The sequence below is a fragment of the Oreochromis aureus genome, linkage group 2 (genome assembly GCF_013358895.1).
Source record: "Oreochromis aureus strain Israel breed Guangdong linkage group 2, ZZ_aureus, whole genome shotgun sequence".
NCBI classification, from domain to species: domain Eukaryota; kingdom Metazoa; phylum Chordata; class Actinopteri; order Cichliformes; family Cichlidae; genus Oreochromis; species Oreochromis aureus.
The window spans coordinates 37159232-37165231 of NC_052943.1; positions in this window are offsets into that span (position 1 = coordinate 37159232).

The window sequence follows — 6000 nt, forward strand, 5'->3', positions numbered from 1 at the left end:
TTTTTTTTCCTCAGAGTTTTCTTTGGGGTCAATCCTGAGCGAGGCTCCAAGGCAGAGAAGAAGGGGAAGAAACGGCACTTCATTCCTCCACAGGTGTGCAAGCTGGTTTCTCAGCTGAAGGAATTTGAATGCAAGCAGAAGGAATCTGAATGGGCCATTTGAGCTGTTCTCAGAGCTCAGAAAATACCTTTTGGACTGAATGTACACACACACACACACACACACACACACACACACACAAAAGGCAAATCCAAAAACATGGGGCTTGGGAGTAGAAATACAGATTTTACAGTATTAGGTGAGTTCAGATGTTTTAACTAGATGCCCACAACACACATGCTGCAGTTTCAAATCCCCATGTTAAGGGGAGGGAAGGTGGGCGATATTTGTCATTCGGTTAAGCTTTTCCTGTCATTGTGGAGTTGGAGGTGTAAGTTTTAATTTTTTTAGTTTTAAGTTGTTTTAAGAGTTTTAAAAATCTCTTTATGGCATGTTGCACAGTCATCCTTCTAAGGTCATGGTTGTTATTGCTGCACTGATGTTTTATAGAAAAGTTGTATAATGTAATACTTCTAATGTTCTATTTGTTTTTGTAGAAAGGTCAGCCACTGGTTGCAGAGCTCTGCCTGTCGGTGTGATATGTGGAGTTGGAGGTGTAGGTTTCTGCATCCTCCTGGAGGGGCTCCTCATTTTGCACTGACAGGTGAGACAGCAACAACAATGCTGGCAGTTTTATTGTCTTATTTTGTCATTGTCTTTAACAAATCAATTTGTTATTAATGCCTGTCAGCCTGTGGATGCTAAAAAGTTGCTAGATTTGGCATCTCCTGTTAAAGGACATGGCTGTACTTCTTTGAGAGAACAGCTGGTTTATGTATGTAAAATTTCTCTGAATGTGAAGGTGATGTTCTGAATGTTTTAATGGTTGTAATGTAAATATTGCAAATCATTCACCACAAAAGTGAAATCACTTTAAAGCACTGGCAGCTGTTAAAGGAAATAAATAATTGCTGTGATTCTACATTTGTGCTTTATTGATGGTAAACGGTATAGAGAATGGTACAGAATTAAACATTTTAGGATGACTGAAGTGTCTGTAAATGGTATGGATTGAGTACTTAAATAATACGGAATATTCCATTTTAGGTTTGATGGAACTGTCCGTAAATGGTAAAGAAAAAGTCAGGTAAATCTCACGGAAATATCTGTTATAGGGTTTACGGAATTGTCTGTGCAATAACGCCGAAATTTATGGAAAATACGAATTTTCCATTTTAGGTACAGAAAAACTCGGGTAAATCTACAGAAATATCCGTTTTAAGGTTTACGGAAGTGCTCAGACAATAACGGAAAAAGTGCTGGTAATTAATTACCAGCACTTTTTCCGCTTTTATAACGGAATTTTTTAACAGTGTAACTAAATAGTGTAGAAACTACATGATCTGCAGGGGAGGGTACATTAATTTGTTCATATCACGTTCAATTGAAGTAAGTCAATAATGAAGCAGTGCCAAATCTCACGATATCGCACGTGATTTCATCTAGCGTTGTTTTGATCGTGGGTGAGGAATGTTGCCATTTCAGTCAAGTTATGAAAGTGAAGTTGGACTTGTTTGATTTATTTCGCATGAGCTCTATAAGTGAAAGTTATCAGGCTGTAATTTGGTTTTTAAGGCAGACCCATTTGTTCGGGAGAATTTGAATATTTTATTTTATTTTATTTCATTTTTGTCATTTTGGTCCACACTCCACACCAGTTAGTGGCGGTAATGCACCATTTTGCTGTTTGCCAACCGCCAATAAACCCTATACAGAAGAAGAAGAAGATTCCAGTCAAGTCGAGCTGCCCCGCTCTACTTTTTTCGGTAAGTTGCTGCCTGCCACTACTTTTTGTCGGTGTAGGTTGATTTTCTGAACGAATATTTTCCATATCACAGCCAAATGTAGTTTAATGTCTAGTGTGTCACAATGTAACGTTTGCATTAAATAAAGAATTGGTCACAATCAACTCCGAGGCACTGCAAACATATTTTGGTCTTGTGTTTGAATTAGTTTGCAAACTGACTGTTCAGTTACATTATTCAACAGTGTTAACTGCACCGTGGTGAGATTTTCTTATCATTGTCTTAAATGTATTAAGGGTTGTAACGGTAAAAGATAAGGTTTGTTGTAAAACTGATTCTAATGACATTTTCCTATTCTTTAAGCAACAGAGAGTGAAGTCGGACCATGACAGCTCAAGCTATTGTCAGAGTTATCCTTGGACCAGACAGAAGTCAGAGGGTGATGGTTTCTCCTGGTCTGCCTTCAACTGTCACTGAACTGGAGGCTGAAATAAAGACTCAGTGCAAAATAATGGAACCCTGCCGACTACAGTTCATGGACACACTTTTTGGCAATGCGTTTGTGAACTTAACTTCAGTGGCAGAAATACAAAACAAAGCAACAATCAAAATTGTACACACATCCTGCCAACCTCAAGACCAAGGTGAAGACAGGTTTTCTTTTCCACCAACCAGTGCTCCTGATGACACATCTACTTGTGGTGACAGCATTGTGAGTCTTTCATCTCCAGAGTCTACATCATCACGCTCTTCATGGCCAGATTTGTTTTGCATTCCCCGTTTCATATATGATGCGGAAATTAAGCTTGCGAAGGCCCATGTAGCATTTAAAGAAAATGGTATGCTGCTGATCCAAAGCTAAAGTCCGACCTTTTGCAGGGTCTAATCCAGGAGGTAGTCAAGCACACAGTCTACCCCACAGACAGTAAGTTTGACCAAGTTGCAGAGGCCCTTATCCTGAAGCATGAAGATGAGCCTCAAATACAAGTTAGCAAACTACCGCACACATCTCCGGAAAGTAGGATGTCCTGAAGTATGTGTGAATTCCTTGAAAAATAAGCCACCAGAGAAATGTGAAGAAGCGCAACAACAGAGAGACAGTTATGGGTAAAATGAACAGAACATTTGCACTGAGAAGACAAGAAGTCATTTTTGATGCCCCCATGATCTGCAATGTACAATAGAGATGGCCAGCTCTTTTTCATCCAGCAGAGGTAATGTAAGTGCTGAAAGGAGAATAACAATAGAAAAATCCTTAACTAGTTGTGTCATATATGTGTTGATGTGTAAAGGTAATGAATTCGTTAGGATGTGTGCATAGCATAGCCCAGATGACTTATCATGCCCAGTACCTGCCATTATTATACGATCTACTGTACAATATAAAGCGCCTTGAGGCGACTGCTGTTGTGATTTGGTGCTACATAAATAAAAGTGAACTGAATTGAATTGAATTGAAAATAATTTAATGTCGTTTCAGATAAATGAAGAGTTCAAGCGCATCACAACCATGCCTTTACAGTCAAGGTTTCTGTCCCAGCTTGACTATCTCTCTGAAAGTCTGCTAAAAGTGTTTGCAAAGAGATCAGGGCAGCAGGGCAAAAAGCTAAAGGATATAGCTGCCATGATGACAGTAAGAATTTTTAATGGCTTTTGATGACTGGTAAAAAAAAACCCTCAAGAGTTTTTGTCTTTGATCATCATTTGATCATCATCATTTCCTCTGTGCTACTGAAAAGTTTGAGTTCACATATCTCTATTTTCTTTGTCATGATTCTTAAGGATGACATTGTTGCTCGTAGGGGAGTCCCTAATCAAAGGACTATGCGTCTATGTGAATGAAAATCCTGACATCTTGGTGCAGGAGTACATGGTGAGTGTTGTATGAGTAGATTGAGGCTTTGCAACATTTCAAAATGTATTCAGTTAACCATAAATTTATCCTTGGACTAGGCAGGCCCAGTAGTCCTCTTTAATAATTTGGCAGAGGGATTCCAATACTGAGATTAAAACAAACTTGTCACACATGGGGTCCATGTGTGGTTCTCCTAGCCCCCTATTATGAAAGTTGAAAAACATCCATATGACACCTCTCCCGCAAAGTGAAAAAAATATTGTTCCTCTCACAATTGGGGTCACATTAGTGTGATACACCTCAAACCTGTGATTCTAGTGAAAGAAGGAAGATTCTGATGGGAAGGGTACACACCCTTGGAGCGGGTGTCACAAGTTTGATTCCCACCCAGTATCCAGTAAGGGTTGTGGCTAGATCCCCCCATGCTGAAACCAAGCCGTGGAATGGCATGGCCATGTCTGCAGCCAGTCCGCAGCTTGGACACAAGCAGTTGACTATATATTGTACAGTGTATGTTACAAATAGAATTTGAATTCATTCATTTGTGCTGTCTGAAAAGGCCAGAATTGGGACTGGGATGCAGCCCTGGAGTGTAACAAGTCCAGGTTTATCATGAAAATCATCCAGGACTATACAAACAACTTCCAGAAAAATGAGGAGGAGAAATCAATCTTTACATCAGCTTTTGTCTGAGGAAAAAAATTTGCCCAGCTGTGAGGCTGAAAGAACATCTAAAATCTTCTGAGTGACCTAACCTGGCTTGCTGGTGGGCCAGTGTCTGTCTAACAAAAAACTAATGCAGAGCTTGAATGCCCTTCATGTGAAATACAAGTTGTGCTTAAAGAAATGTTTTATCTTTAACCAGGACATGACTGAGGCCACTGCACTGAGTGCCATAGAGAAAACAACAGTGGGCATCTATGTCTCCAGAGACACACCAGGCAATTACTCTTTTGATGTTGGCATCATCATCGAGGGTGTGGTGGTTCTTAAGGACCTGGATAATGTGGCCATTGCAGTAGCCATGCTTTTCGGCCTGCTTTACTCTGTCAACACGAGTTACCCATCACAGCTCCGCTACACCTTTGAGGTGATTCAGAAGGTGGTAATGGGATTGGATGCAACTGAACTCTCAAGAAAAGCACAAAACTTTAAGACAAAACTGCTCATGTAAGCAATGTTCACTGTTGCTGTGCACTCAAGGTATTTAGCTCTCTCACTGGTTCTCCTGCATTTTGGACGTTCAATTTCCAAGACAAATCATTGTTGTGTACTTTGTAACTGCCATGTGAACAGGGCCTGTTTTGTTTTTTTTTTCCTTTTGCTCTCTGTACAAGTTTTCTAATTGGCAGCATTTTACATTTTGGTTTATTTGTTTTCAAAGTGAAGAAATGTAGTTGTTCGGCCTAAATAGTCCCATCATGGCTGTGTGAAACAGCATTTTAGGTTTAATTCAGTTGGTGTAAGATTGCTTTGATGGTTTCATGTGTTGAACCAAGATGTCGCAGTATGATCAGTGCTGGACTTTTGACATTCACTGTATCACTGTTATTTCTGTGGCTCTTCAATAAAGGTTGTGACATGCAAGTGGTATTTTGTTTTCTTTTGTTAGTAATTGTGCTAAAATGCATAATGTTAATGATAATGTTAATAGGAAGGTGTTTGCCAATCCAGTAATTTATTTTAGTGTTGATGGTTACTAACATTATGTTAAATTATTTACATTTATAATTGTTAATTTGATCTTGACATCTTAAGCAGAATGTTTTGTATTGCTCTCTTTCAAGATGCTAACCTGTGTGGAAAAAAAGCTATAAGGTCTCATTCCTATGCTGTCATTGAGTTTACAAAACACTGAAAAACTGACAATCCTTAACTGCTGATTTATATTTCAGTGAAGATGTAATGTCCGTTTACAAATTTACCTTCTGTCACTGCAGTGAAATTCGACATTTTGCTTTGAAAGGTTACTAGTGGATACTGGCAACCATCGTGGAAGGGAACAATACAATTTGTTAAATAGCTTCCATTAAAGAAATGTGTATTTGATACTAGAACTGTCATGATCCTGGGTCATTTTGACCCAGCGTTTTGTGTTTCCTTGAAGTTCATTTTGTGCCTCGTGTGTATTCTGATTTGGTATTCTGTGTCCTCCCCTTGTGCCCTGTTCGTGTTCTGGATTTCCTGTCTTATTCTGAAGGTCGGTGTCTGTTGTCATCGTGTTCAGCTTGTCTCCTCAGGTCGTCGTGTGTATTAGGATCAGCTGTTCTCCCCTCCTGTGTGTGATTACCCGATTACCTG